General features: G+C 51.2%; 11 non-coding genes across 11 annotated transcripts; all 11 read right to left on the reverse strand.

Moving 5' to 3' along the window:
- Positions 1 to 581: 581 nt before the first annotated feature.
- Positions 582 to 701, reverse strand: LOC124592345. The gene has a single exon (XR_006977397.1). It is a non-coding gene; the product is annotated as a 5S ribosomal RNA (ribosomal RNA).
- A 981-nt stretch (positions 702 to 1,682) lies between these two features.
- On the reverse strand, positions 1,683 to 1,801 carry LOC124592306. Its single transcript, XR_006977360.1, has one exon. It is a non-coding gene; the product is annotated as a 5S ribosomal RNA (ribosomal RNA).
- A 980-nt stretch (positions 1,802 to 2,781) lies between these two features.
- Positions 2,782 to 2,900, reverse strand: LOC124592317. The gene has a single exon (XR_006977371.1). It is a non-coding gene; the product is annotated as a 5S ribosomal RNA (ribosomal RNA).
- A 984-nt stretch (positions 2,901 to 3,884) lies between these two features.
- Positions 3,885 to 4,003, reverse strand: LOC124592329. The gene has a single exon (XR_006977382.1). It is a non-coding gene; the product is annotated as a 5S ribosomal RNA (ribosomal RNA).
- A 982-nt stretch (positions 4,004 to 4,985) lies between these two features.
- Positions 4,986 to 5,104, reverse strand: LOC124592340. Its single transcript, XR_006977393.1, has one exon. It is a non-coding gene; the product is annotated as a 5S ribosomal RNA (ribosomal RNA).
- Positions 5,105 to 6,086: 982 nt separating this feature from the next.
- Positions 6,087 to 6,205, reverse strand: LOC124592347. Its single transcript, XR_006977399.1, has one exon. It is a non-coding gene; the product is annotated as a 5S ribosomal RNA (ribosomal RNA).
- Positions 6,206 to 7,187: 982 nt separating this feature from the next.
- On the reverse strand, positions 7,188 to 7,306 carry LOC124592307. Its single transcript, XR_006977361.1, has one exon. It is a non-coding gene; the product is annotated as a 5S ribosomal RNA (ribosomal RNA).
- A 982-nt stretch (positions 7,307 to 8,288) lies between these two features.
- LOC124592308 lies at positions 8,289 to 8,407 on the reverse strand. Its single transcript, XR_006977362.1, has one exon. It is a non-coding gene; the product is annotated as a 5S ribosomal RNA (ribosomal RNA).
- Positions 8,408 to 9,389: 982 nt separating this feature from the next.
- Positions 9,390 to 9,508, reverse strand: LOC124592309. The gene has a single exon (XR_006977363.1). It is a non-coding gene; the product is annotated as a 5S ribosomal RNA (ribosomal RNA).
- A 982-nt stretch (positions 9,509 to 10,490) lies between these two features.
- Positions 10,491 to 10,609, reverse strand: LOC124592310. Its single transcript, XR_006977364.1, has one exon. It is a non-coding gene; the product is annotated as a 5S ribosomal RNA (ribosomal RNA).
- Positions 10,610 to 11,591: 982 nt separating this feature from the next.
- On the reverse strand, positions 11,592 to 11,710 carry LOC124592311. The gene has a single exon (XR_006977365.1). It is a non-coding gene; the product is annotated as a 5S ribosomal RNA (ribosomal RNA).
- Positions 11,711 to 12,493: the final 783 nt, after the last annotated feature.

A 12,493-nucleotide genomic window follows, 5' to 3' on the forward strand; every position in this document is an offset into this window, starting at 1 on the left:
CATTCCTATCCCTGTCCCCGTCCCGACTTGTCCCGACTTTGCTCGACTGCCGCTCGCTGCCGCTCGGGTCGTGGTCCATATGACAGCGCAAGCACGACAAACGTCTGCGGGACGAGACGTGACGAGACGACTAAGGAATAAATTCGTGATTACAAATCAAATTTGGAACTTTACACAAAAATAGGCGGTGACGTATTTCAGAAATCAACTGCCGATTCGTACTGTTTTGTCGTTTTCAAAGTCTTCTTGGCAAACTTGGTTAGCACATTCTCCCTCAAACTGAGTTAATTACTGCATTTTCGCACCATTACAGTAGTTTAAAAGGCTTAAGGAAGCATCTTTGTCACAACAGAAAGGTAGTTTGAAAATTGGGCTGGCAGGGGTAGCGACATAATAACAAAACAAAAAAAGGAAAGGAGCCAACAGCACCTTTTTTTTAAGTTTTTTAATTACTGCATTTTGTTACCATTACAGTAGTTTAAAAGGGTTAAGGAAGCATCTTTGTCACAACAGAAAGGTAGTTTGAAAATTGGGCTGGCAGGGGTAGCGACATAATAACAAAACAAAAAAGAAAGGAAAGGAGCCAACAGCACCCGGGTTTCCCAGGCGGTCACCCATCCAAGTACTAACCGGGCCCAATGATGCTTAACTTCGGTGATCGGACGAGAACCGGTGTATTCATCATGGTAATGGCCGTTGGCACTCGTGCAAGGTAGGAGCACGGCAGAATTCGCGTTCGGCTTCTCTCCCAACACGCAAAATGTTAGTTTTCCGCCGCATTTGACGAAAGCACTTCCTTCTGCAACAGCCAGTTCCTCGAGGACGGCGCGGGGGGCGCGCCCGGCGTCCCAGCGAGCGACGGCCGAATTAGCGGGCGTACCGCCGCGTGTGTGAGACGCACTGTTGCTCGTTGCACCTCCTGTCATTCGCTGGGCGCGTGCAGCCTTCGACACTAGCGGAGGACGCATCTTGTCCGTGGTGTCCAGCGGAGGGCCTGTGCGGGGTGTGGCAGTGTCGTGCTGGAGGGCGCCACTGGTAGCGATGTGGGCTTCCTCGCCTCGCCTCACACCAGGTGTCTGCGTAGTTTGCACTGCATTCGCGCCATTCCTATCCCTGTCCCCGTCCCGACTTGTCCCGACTTTGCTCGACTGCCGCTCGCTGCCGCTCGGGTCGTGGTCCATATGACAGCGCAAGCACGACAAACGTCTGCGGGACGAGACGTGACGAGACGACTAAGGAATAAATCGTGATTACAAATCAAATTTGGAACTTTACACAAAAATAGGCGGTGACGTATTTCAGAAATCAACTGCCGATTCGTACTGTTTTGTCGTTTTCAAAGTCTTCTTGGCAAACTTGGTTAGCACATTCTCCCTCAAACTGAGTTAATTACTGCATTTTCGCACCATTACAGTAGTTTAAAAGGCTTAAGGAAGCATCTTTGTCACAACAGAAAGGTAGTTTGAAAATTGGGCTGGCAGGGGTAGCGACATAATAACAAAACAAAAAAAGGAAAGGAGCCAACAGCACCTTTTTTTTAAGTTTTTTAATTACTGCATTTTGTTACCATTACAGTAGTTTAAAAGGGTTAAGGAAGCATCTTTGTCACAACAGAAAGGTAGTTTGAAAATTGGGCTGGCAGGGGTAGCGACATAATAACAAAACAAAAAAGAAAGGAAAGGAGCCAACAGCACCCGGGTTTCCCAGGCGGTCACCCATCCAAGTACTAACCGGGCCCAATGATGCTTAACTTCGGTGATCGGACGAGAACCGGTGTATTCATCATGGTATGGCCGTTGGCACTCGTGCAAGGTAGGAGCACGGCAGAATTCGCGTTCGGCTTCTCTCCCAACACGCAAAATGTTAGTTTTCCGCCGCATTTGACGAAAGCACTTCCTTCTGCAACAGCCAGTTCCTCGAGGACGGCGCGGGGGGCGCGCCCGGCGTCCCAGCGAGCGACGGCCGAATTAGCGGGCGTACCGCCGCGTGTGTGAGACGCACTGTTGCTCGTTGCACCTCCTGTCATTCGCTGGGCGCGTGCAGCCTTCGACACTAGCGGAGGACGCATCTTGTCCGTGGTGTCCAGCGGAGGGCCTGTGCGGGGGTGTGGCAGTGTCGTGCTGGAGGGCGCCACTGGTAGCGATGTGGGCTTCCTCGCCTCGCCTCACACCAGGTGTCTGCGTAGTTTGCACTGCATTCGCGCCATTCCTATCCCTGTCCCCGTCCCGACTTGTCCCGACTTTGCTCGACTGCCGCTCGCTGCCGCTCGGGTCGTGTCCATATGACAGCGCAAGCACGACAAACGTCTGCGGGACGAGACGTGACGAGACGACTAAGGAATAAATTCGTGATTACAAATCAAATTTGGAACTTTACACAAAAATAGGCGGTGACGTATTTCAGAAATCAACTGCCGATTCGTACTGTTTTGTCGTTTTCAAAGTCTTCTTGGCAAACTTGGTTAGCACATTCTCCCTCAAACTGAGTTAATTACTGCATTTTCGCACCATTACAGTAGTTTAAAAGGCTTAAGGAAGCATCTTTGTCACAACAGAAAGGTAGTTTGAAAATTGGGCTGCAGGGGTAGCGACATAATAACAAAACAAAAAAAGGAAAGGAGCCAACAGCACCTTTTTTTAAGTTTTTTAATTACTGCATTTTGTTACCATTACAGTAGTTTAAAAGGGTTAAGGAAGCATCTTTGTCACAACAGAAAGGTAGTTTGAAAATTGGGCTGGCAGGGGTAGCGACATAATAACAAAACAAAAAAGAAAGGAAAGGAGCCAACAGCACCCGGGTTTCCCAGGCGGTCACCCATCCAAGTACTAACCGGGCCCAATGATGCTTAACTTCGGTGATCGGACGAGAACCGGTGTATTCATCATGGTATGGCCGTTGGCACTCGTGCAAGGTAGGAGCACGGCAGAATTCGCGTTCGGCTTCTCTCCCAACACGCAAAATGTTAGTTTTCCGCCGCAATTGACGAAAGCACTTCCTTCTGCAACAGCCAGTTCCTCGAGGACGGCGCGGGGGGCGCGCCCGGCGTCCCAGCGAGCGACGGCCGAATTAGCGGGCGTACCGCCGCGTGTGTGAGACGCACTGTTGCTCGTTGCACCTCCTGTCATTCGCTGGGCGCGTGCAGCCTTCGACACTAGCGGAGGACGCATCTTGTCCGTGGTGTCCAGCGGAGGGCCTGTGCGGGGTGTGGCAGTGTCGTGCTGGAGGGCGCCACTGGTAGCGATGTGGGCTTCCTCGCCTCGCCTCACACCAGGTGTCTGCGTAGTTTGCACTGCATTCGCGCCATTCCTATCCCTGTCCCCGTCCCGACTTGTCCCGACTTTGCTCGACTGCCGCTCGCTGCCGCTCGGGTCGTGGTCCATATGACAGCGCAAGCACGACAAACGTCTGCGGGACGAGACGTGACGAGACGGACTAAGGAATAAATTCGTGATTACAAATCAAATTTGGAACTTTACACAAAAATAGGCGGTGACGTATTTCAGAAATCAACTGCCGATTCGTACTGTTTTGTCGTTTTCAAAGTCTTCTTGGCAAACTTGGTTAGCACATTCTCCCTCAAACTGAGTTAATTACTGCATTTTCGCACCATTACAGTAGTTTAAAAGGCTTAAGGAAGCATCTTTGTCACAACAGAAAGGTAGTTTGAAAATTGGGCTGGCAGGGGGTAGCGACATAATAACAAAACAAAAAAAGGAAAGGAGCCAACAGCACCTTTTTTTTAAGTTTTTTAATTACTGCATTTTGTTACCATTACAGTAGTTTAAAAGGGTTAAGGAAGCATCTTTGTCACAACAGAAAGGTAGTTTGAAAATTGGGCTGGCAGGGGTAGCGACATAATAACAAAACAAAAAAGAAAGGAAAGGAGCCAACAGCACCCGGGTTTCCCAGGCGGTCACCCATCCAAGTACTAACCGGGCCCAATGATGCTTAACTTCGGTGATCGGACGAGAACCGGTGTATTCATCATGGTATGGCCGTTGGCACTCGTGCAAGGTAGGAGCACGGCAGAATTCGCGTTCGGCTTCTCTCCCAACACGCAAAATGTTAGTTTTCCGCCGCATTTGACGAAAGCACTTCCTTCTGCAACAGCCAGTTCCTCGAGGACGGCGCGGGGGGCGCGCCCGGCGTCCCAGCGAGCGACGGCCGAATTAGCGGGCGTACCGCCGCGTGTGTGAGACGCACTGTTGCTCGTTGCACCTCCTGTCATTCGCTGGGCGCGTGCAGCCTTCGACACTAGCGGAGGACGCATCTTGTCCGTGGTGTCCAGCGGAGGGCCTGTGCGGGGTGTGGCAGTGTCGTGCTGGAGGGCGCCACTGGTAGCGATGTGGGCTTCCTCGCCTCGCCTCACACCAGGTGTCTGCGTAGTTTGCACTGCATTCGCGCCATTCCTATCCCTGTCCCCGTCCCGACTTGTCCCGACTTTGCTCGACTGCCGCTCGCTGCCGCTCGGGTCGTGGTCCATATGACAGCGCAAGCACGACAAACGTCTGCGGGACGAGACGTGACGAGACGACTAAGGAATAAATTCGTGATTACAAATCAAATTTGGAACTTTACACAAAAATAGGCGGTGACGTATTTCAGAAATCAACTGCCGATTCGTACTGTTTTGTCGTTTTCAAAGTCTTCTTGGCAAACTTGGTTAGCACATTCTCCCTCAAACTGAGTTAATTACTGCATTTTCGCACCATTACAGTAGTTTAAAAGGCTTAAGGAAGCATCTTTGTCACAACAGAAAGGTAGTTTGAAAATTGGGCTGGCAGGGGTAGCGACATAATAACAAAACAAAAAAAGGAAAGGAGCCAACAGCACCTTTTTTTTAAGTTTTTTAATTACTGCATTTTGTTACCATTACAGTAGTTTAAAAGGGTTAAGGAAGCATCTTTGTCACAACAGAAAGGTAGTTTGAAAATTGGGCTGGCAGGGGTAGCGACATAATAACAAAACAAAAAAGAAAGGAAAGGAGCCAACAGCACCCGGGTTTCCCAGGCGGTCACCCATCCAAGTACTAACCGGGCCCAATGATGCTTAACTTCGGTGATCGGACGAGAACCGGTGTATTCATCATGGTATGGCCGTTGGCACTCGTGCAAGGTAGGAGCACGGCAGAATTCGCGTTCGGCTTCTCTCCCAACACGCAAAATGTTAGTTTTCCGCCGCATTTGACGAAAGCACTTCCTTCTGCAACAGCCAGTTCCTCGAGGACGGCGCGGGGGGCGCGCCCGGCGTCCCAGCGAGCGACGGCCGAATTAGCGGGCGTACCGCCGCGTGTGTGAGACGCACTGTTGCTCGTTGCACCTCCTGTCATTCGCTGGGCGCGTGCAGCCTTCGACACTAGCGGAGGACGCATCTTGTCCGTGGTGTCCAGCGGAGGGCCTGTGCGGGGTGTGGCAGTGTCGTGCTGGAGGGCGCCACTGGTAGCGATGTGGGCTTCCTCGCCTCGCCTCACACCAGGTGTCTGCGTAGTTTGCACTGCATTCGCGCCATTCCTATCCCTGTCCCCGTCCCGACTTGTCCCGACTTTGCTCGACTGCCGCTCGCTGCCGCTCGGGTCGTGGTCCATATGACAGCGCAAGCACGACAAACGTCTGCGGGACGAGACGTGACGAGACGACTAAGGAATAAATTCGTGATTACAAATCAAATTTGGAACTTTACACAAAAATAGGCGGTGACGTATTTCAGAAATCAACTGCCGATTCGTACTGTTTTGTCGTTTTCAAAGTCTTCTTGGCAAACTTGGTTAGCACATTCTCCCTCAAACTGAGTTAATTACTGCATTTTCGCACCATTACAGTAGTTTAAAAGGCTTAAGGAAGCATCTTTGTCACAACAGAAAGGTAGTTTGAAAATTGGGCTGGCAGGGGTAGCGACATAATAACAAAACAAAAAAAGGAAAGGAGCCAACAGCACCTTTTTTTTAAGTTTTTTAATTACTGCATTTTGTTACCATTACAGTAGTTTAAAAGGGTTAAGGAAGCATCTTTGTCACAACAGAAAGGTAGTTTGAAAATTGGGCTGGCAGGGGTAGCGACATAATAACAAAACAAAAAAGAAAGGAAAGGAGCCAACAGCACCCGGGTTTCCCAGGCGGTCACCCATCCAAGTACTAACCGGGCCCAATGATGCTTAACTTCGGTGATCGGACGAGAACCGGTGTATTCATCATGGTATGGCCGTTGGCACTCGTGCAAGGTAGGAGCACGGCAGAATTCGCGTTCGGCTTCTCTCCCAACACGCAAAATGTTAGTTTTCCGCCGCATTTGACGAAAGCACTTCCTTCTGCAACAGCCAGTTCCTCGAGGACGGCGCGGGGGGCGCGCCCGGCGTCCCAGCGAGCGACGGCCGAATTAGCGGGCGTACCGCCGCGTGTGTGAGACGCACTGTTGCTCGTTGCACCTCCTGTCATTCGCTGGGCGCGTGCAGCCTTCGACACTAGCGGAGGACGCATCTTGTCCGTGGTGTCCAGCGGAGGGCCTGTGCGGGGTGTGGCAGTGTCGTGCTGGAGGGCGCCACTGGTAGCGATGTGGGCTTCCTCGCCTCGCCTCACACCAGGTGTCTGCGTAGTTTGCACTGCATTCGCGCCATTCCTATCCCTGTCCCCGTCCCGACTTGTCCCGACTTTGCTCGACTGCCGCTCGCTGCCGCTCGGGTCGTGGTCCATATGACAGCGCAAGCACGACAAACGTCTGCGGGACGAGACGTGACGAGACGACTAAGGAATAAATTCGTGATTACAAATCAAATTTGGAACTTTACACAAAAATAGGCGGTGACGTATTTCAGAAATCAACTGCCGATTCGTACTGTTTTGTCGTTTTCAAAGTCTTCTTGGCAAACTTGGTTAGCACATTCTCCCTCAAACTGAGTTAATTACTGCATTTTCGCACCATTACAGTAGTTTAAAAGGCTTAAGGAAGCATCTTTGTCACAACAGAAAGGTAGTTTGAAAATTGGGCTGGCAGGGGTAGCGACATAATAACAAAACAAAAAAAGGAAAGGAGCCAACAGCACCTTTTTTTTAAGTTTTTTAATTACTGCATTTTGTTACCATTACAGTAGTTTAAAAGGGTTAAGGAAGCATCTTTGTCACAACAGAAAGGTAGTTTGAAAATTGGGCTGGCAGGGGTAGCGACATAATAACAAAACAAAAAAGAAAGGAAAGGAGCCAACAGCACCCGGGTTTCCCAGGCGGTCACCCATCCAAGTACTAACCGGGCCCAATGATGCTTAACTTCGGTGATCGGACGAGAACCGGTGTATTCATCATGGTATGGCCGTTGGCACTCGTGCAAGGTAGGAGCACGGCAGAATTCGCGTTCGGCTTCTCTCCCAACACGCAAAATGTTAGTTTTCCGCCGCATTTGACGAAAGCACTTCCTTCTGCAACAGCCAGTTCCTCGAGGACGGCGCGGGGGGCGCGCCCGGCGTCCCAGCGAGCGACGGCCGAATTAGCGGGCGTACCGCCGCGTGTGTGAGACGCACTGTTGCTCGTTGCACCTCCTGTCATTCGCTGGGCGCGTGCAGCCTTCGACACTAGCGGAGGACGCATCTTGTCCGTGGTGTCCAGCGGAGGGCCTGTGCGGGGTGTGGCAGTGTCGTGCTGGAGGGCGCCACTGGTAGCGATGTGGGCTTCCTCGCCTCGCCTCACACCAGGTGTCTGCGTAGTTTGCACTGCATTCGCGCCATTCCTATCCCTGTCCCCGTCCCGACTTGTCCCGACTTTGCTCGACTGCCGCTCGCTGCCGCTCGGGTCGTGGTCCATATGACAGCGCAAGCACGACAAACGTCTGCGGGACGAGACGTGACGAGACGACTAAGGAATAAATTCGTGATTACAAATCAAATTTGGAACTTTACACAAAAATAGGCGGTGACGTATTTCAGAAATCAACTGCCGATTCGTACTGTTTTGTCGTTTTCAAAGTCTTCTTGGCAAACTTGGTTAGCACATTCTCCCTCAAACTGAGTTAATTACTGCATTTTCGCACCATTACAGTAGTTTAAAAGGCTTAAGGAAGCATCTTTGTCACAACAGAAAGGTAGTTTGAAAATTGGGCTGGCAGGGGTAGCGACATAATAACAAAACAAAAAAAGGAAAGGAGCCAACAGCACCTTTTTTTTAAGTTTTTTAATTACTGCATTTTGTTACCATTACAGTAGTTTAAAAGGGTTAAGGAAGCATCTTTGTCACAACAGAAAGGTAGTTTGAAAATTGGGCTGGCAGGGGTAGCGACATAATAACAAAACAAAAAAGAAAGGAAAGGAGCCAACAGCACCCGGGTTTCCCAGGCGGTCACCCATCCAAGTACTAACCGGGCCCAATGATGCTTAACTTCGGTGATCGGACGAGAACCGGTGTATTCATCATGGTATGGCCGTTGGCACTCGTGCAAGGTAGGAGCACGGCAGAATTCGCGTTCGGCTTCTCTCCCAACACGCAAAATGTTAGTTTTCCGCCGCATTTGACGAAAGCACTTCCTTCTGCAACAGCCAGTTCCTCGAGGACGGCGCGGGGGGCGCGCCCGGCGTCCCAGCGAGCGACGGCCGAATTAGCGGGCGTACCGCCGCGTGTGTGAGACGCACTGTTGCTCGTTGCACCTCCTGTCATTCGCTGGGCGCGTGCAGCCTTCGACACTAGCGGAGGACGCATCTTGTCCGTGGTGTCCAGCGGAGGGCCTGTGCGGGGTGTGGCAGTGTCGTGCTGGAGGGCGCCACTGGTAGCGATGTGGGCTTCCTCGCCTCGCCTCACACCAGGTGTCTGCGTAGTTTGCACTGCATTCGCGCCATTCCTATCCCTGTCCCCGTCCCGACTTGTCCCGACTTTGCTCGACTGCCGCTCGCTGCCGCTCGGGTCGTGGTCCATATGACAGCGCAAGCACGACAAACGTCTGCGGGACGAGACGTGACGAGACGACTAAGGAATAAATTCGTGATTACAAATCAAATTTGGAACTTTACACAAAAATAGGCGGTGACGTATTTCAGAAATCAACTGCCGATTCGTACTGTTTTGTCGTTTTCAAAGTCTTCTTGGCAAACTTGGTTAGCACATTCTCCCTCAAACTGAGTTAATTACTGCATTTTCGCACCATTACAGTAGTTTAAAAGGCTTAAGGAAGCATCTTTGTCACAACAGAAAGGTAGTTTGAAAATTGGGCTGGCAGGGGTAGCGACATAATAACAAAACAAAAAAAGGAAAGGAGCCAACAGCACCTTTTTTTTAAGTTTTTTAATTACTGCATTTTGTTACCATTACAGTAGTTTAAAAGGGTTAAGGAAGCATCTTTGTCACAACAGAAAGGTAGTTTGAAAATTGGGCTGGCAGGGGTAGCGACATAATAACAAAACAAAAAAGAAAGGAAAGGAGCCAACAGCACCCGGGTTTCCCAGGCGGTCACCCATCCAAGTACTAACCGGGCCCAATGATGCTTAACTTCGGTGATCGGACGAGAACCGGTGTATTCATCATGGTATGGCCGTTGGCACTCGTGCAAGGTAGGAGCACGGCAGAATTCGCGTTCGGCTTCTCTCCCAACACGCAAAATGTTAGTTTTCCGCCGCATTTGACGAAAGCACTTCCTTCTGCAACAGCCAGTTCCTCGAGGACGGCGCGGGGGGCGCGCCCGGCGTCCCAGCGAGCGACGGCCGAATTAGCGGGCGTACCGCCGCGTGTGTGAGACGCACTGTTGCTCGTTGCACCTCCTGTCATTCGCTGGGCGCGTGCAGCCTTCGACACTAGCGGAGGACGCATCTTGTCCGTGGTGTCCAGCGGAGGGCCTGTGCGGGGTGTGGCAGTGTCGTGCTGGAGGGCGCCACTGGTAGCGATGTGGGCTTCCTCGCCTCGCCTCACACCAGGTGTCTGCGTAGTTTGCACTGCATTCGCGCCATTCCTATCCCTGTCCCCGTCCCGACTTGTCCCGACTTTGCTCGACTGCCGCTCGCTGCCGCTCGGGTCGTGGTCCATATGACAGCGCAAGCACGACAAACGTCTGCGGGACGAGACGTGACGAGACGACTAAGGAATAAATTCGTGATTACAAATCAAATTTGGAACTTTACACAAAAATAGGCGGTGACGTATTTCAGAAATCAACTGCCGATTCGTACTGTTTTGTCGTTTTCAAAGTCTTCTTGGCAAACTTGGTTAGCACATTCTCCCTCAAACTGAGTTAATTACTGCATTTTCGCACCATTACAGTAGTTTAAAAGGCTTAAGGAAGCATCTTTGTCACAACAGAAAGGTAGTTTGAAAATTGGGCTGGCAGGGGTAGCGACATAATAACAAAACAAAAAAAGGAAAGGAGCCAACAGCACCTTTTTTTTAAGTTTTTTAATTACTGCATTTTGTTACCATTACAGTAGTTTAAAAGGGTTAAGGAAGCATCTTTGTCACAACAGAAAGGTAGTTTGAAAATTGGGCTGGCAGGGGTAGCGACATAATAACAAAACAAAAAAGAAAGGAAAGGAGCCAACAGCACCCGGGTTTCCCAGGCGGTCACCCATCCAAGTACTAACCGGGCCCAATGATGCTTAACTTCGGTGATCGGACGAGAACCGGTGTATTCATCATGGTATGGCCGTTGGCACTCGTGCAAGGTAGGAGCACGGCAGAATTCGCGTTCGGCTTCTCTCCCAACACGCAAAATGTTAGTTTTCCGCCGCATTTGACGAAAGCACTTCCTTCTGCAACAGCCAGTTCCTCGAGGACGGCGCGGGGGGCGCGCCCGGCGTCCCAGCGAGCGACGGCCGAATTAGCGGGCGTACCGCCGCGTGTGTGAGACGCACTGTTGCTCGTTGCACCTCCTGTCATTCGCTGGGCGCGTGCAGCCTTCGACACTAGCGGAGGACGCATCTTGTCCGTGGTGTCCAGCGGAGGGCCTGTGCGGGGTGTGGCAGTGTCGTGCTGGAGGGCGCCACTGGTAGCGATGTGGGCTTCCTCGCCTCGCCTCACACCAGGTGTCTGCGTAGTTTGCACTGCATTCGCGCCATTCCTATCCCTGTCCCCGTCCCGACTTGTCCCGACTTTGCTCGACTGCCGCTCGCTGCCGCTCGGGTCGTGGTCCATATGACAGCGCAAGCACGACAAACGTCTGCGGGACGAGACGTGACGAGACGACTAAGGAATAAATTCGTGATTACAAATCAAATTTGGAACTTTACACAAAAATAGGCGGTGACGTATTTCAGAAATCAACTGCCGATTCGTACTGTTTTGTCGTTTTCAAAGTCTTCTTGGCAAACTTGGTTAGCACATTCTCCCTCAAACTGAGTTAATTACTGCATTTTCGCACCATTACAGTAGTTTAAAAGGCTTAAGGAAGCATCTTTGTCACAACAGAAAGGTAGTTTGAAAATTGGGCTGGCAGGGGTAGCGACATAATAACAAAACAAAAAAAGGAAAGGAGCCAACAGCACCTTTTTTTTAAGTTTTTTAATTACTGCATTTTGTTACCATTACAGTAGTTTAAAAGGGTTAAGGAAGCATCTTTGTCACAACAGAAAGGTAGTTTGAAAATTGGGCTGGCAGGGGTAGCGACATAATAACAAAACAAAAAAGAAAGGAAAGGAGCCAACAGCACCCGGGTTTCCCAGGCGGTCACCCATCCAAGTACTAACCGGGCCCAATGATGCTTAACTTCGGTGATCGGACGAGAACCGGTGTATTCATCATGGTATGGCCGTTGGCACTCGTGCAAGGTAGGAGCACGGCAGAATTCGCGTTCGGCTTCTCTCCCAACACGCAAAATGTTAGTTTTCCGCCGCATTTGACGAAAGCACTTCCTTCTGCAACAGCCAGTTCCTCGAGGACGGCGCGGGGGGCGCGCCCGGCGTCCCAGCGAGCGACGGCCGAATTAGCGGGCGTACCGCCGCGTGTGTGAGACGCACTGTTGCTCGTTGCACCTCCTGTCATTCGCTGGGCGCGTGCAGCCTTCGACACTAGCGGAGGACGCATCTTGTCCGTGGTGTCCAGCGGAGGGCCTGTGCGGGGTGTGGCAGTGTCGTGCTGGAGGGCGCCACTGGTAGCGATGTGGGCTTCCTCGCCTCGCCTCACACCAGGTGTCTGCGTAGTTTGCACTGCATTCGCGCCATTCCTATCCCTGTCCCCGTCCCGACTTGTCCCGACTTTGCTCGACTGCCGCTCGCTGCCGCTCGGGTCGTGGTCCATATGACAGCGCAAGCACGACAAACGTCTGCGGGACGAGACGTGACGAGACGACTAAGGAATAAATTCGTGATTACAAATCAAATTTGGAACTTTACACAAAAATAGGCGGTGACGTATTTCAGAAATCAACTGCCGATTCGTACTGTTTTGTCGTTTTCAAAGTCTTCTTGGCAAACTTGGTTAGCACATTCTCCCTCAAACTGAGTTAATTACTGCATTTTCGCACCATTACAGTAGTTTAAAAGGCTTAAGGAAGCATCTTTGTCACAACAGAAAGGTAGTTTGAAAATTGGGCTGGCAGGG

This window comes from Schistocerca americana, unplaced genomic scaffold, assembly GCF_021461395.2.
Source record: "Schistocerca americana isolate TAMUIC-IGC-003095 unplaced genomic scaffold, iqSchAmer2.1 HiC_scaffold_913, whole genome shotgun sequence".
Classification (NCBI taxonomy): domain Eukaryota; kingdom Metazoa; phylum Arthropoda; class Insecta; order Orthoptera; family Acrididae; genus Schistocerca; species Schistocerca americana.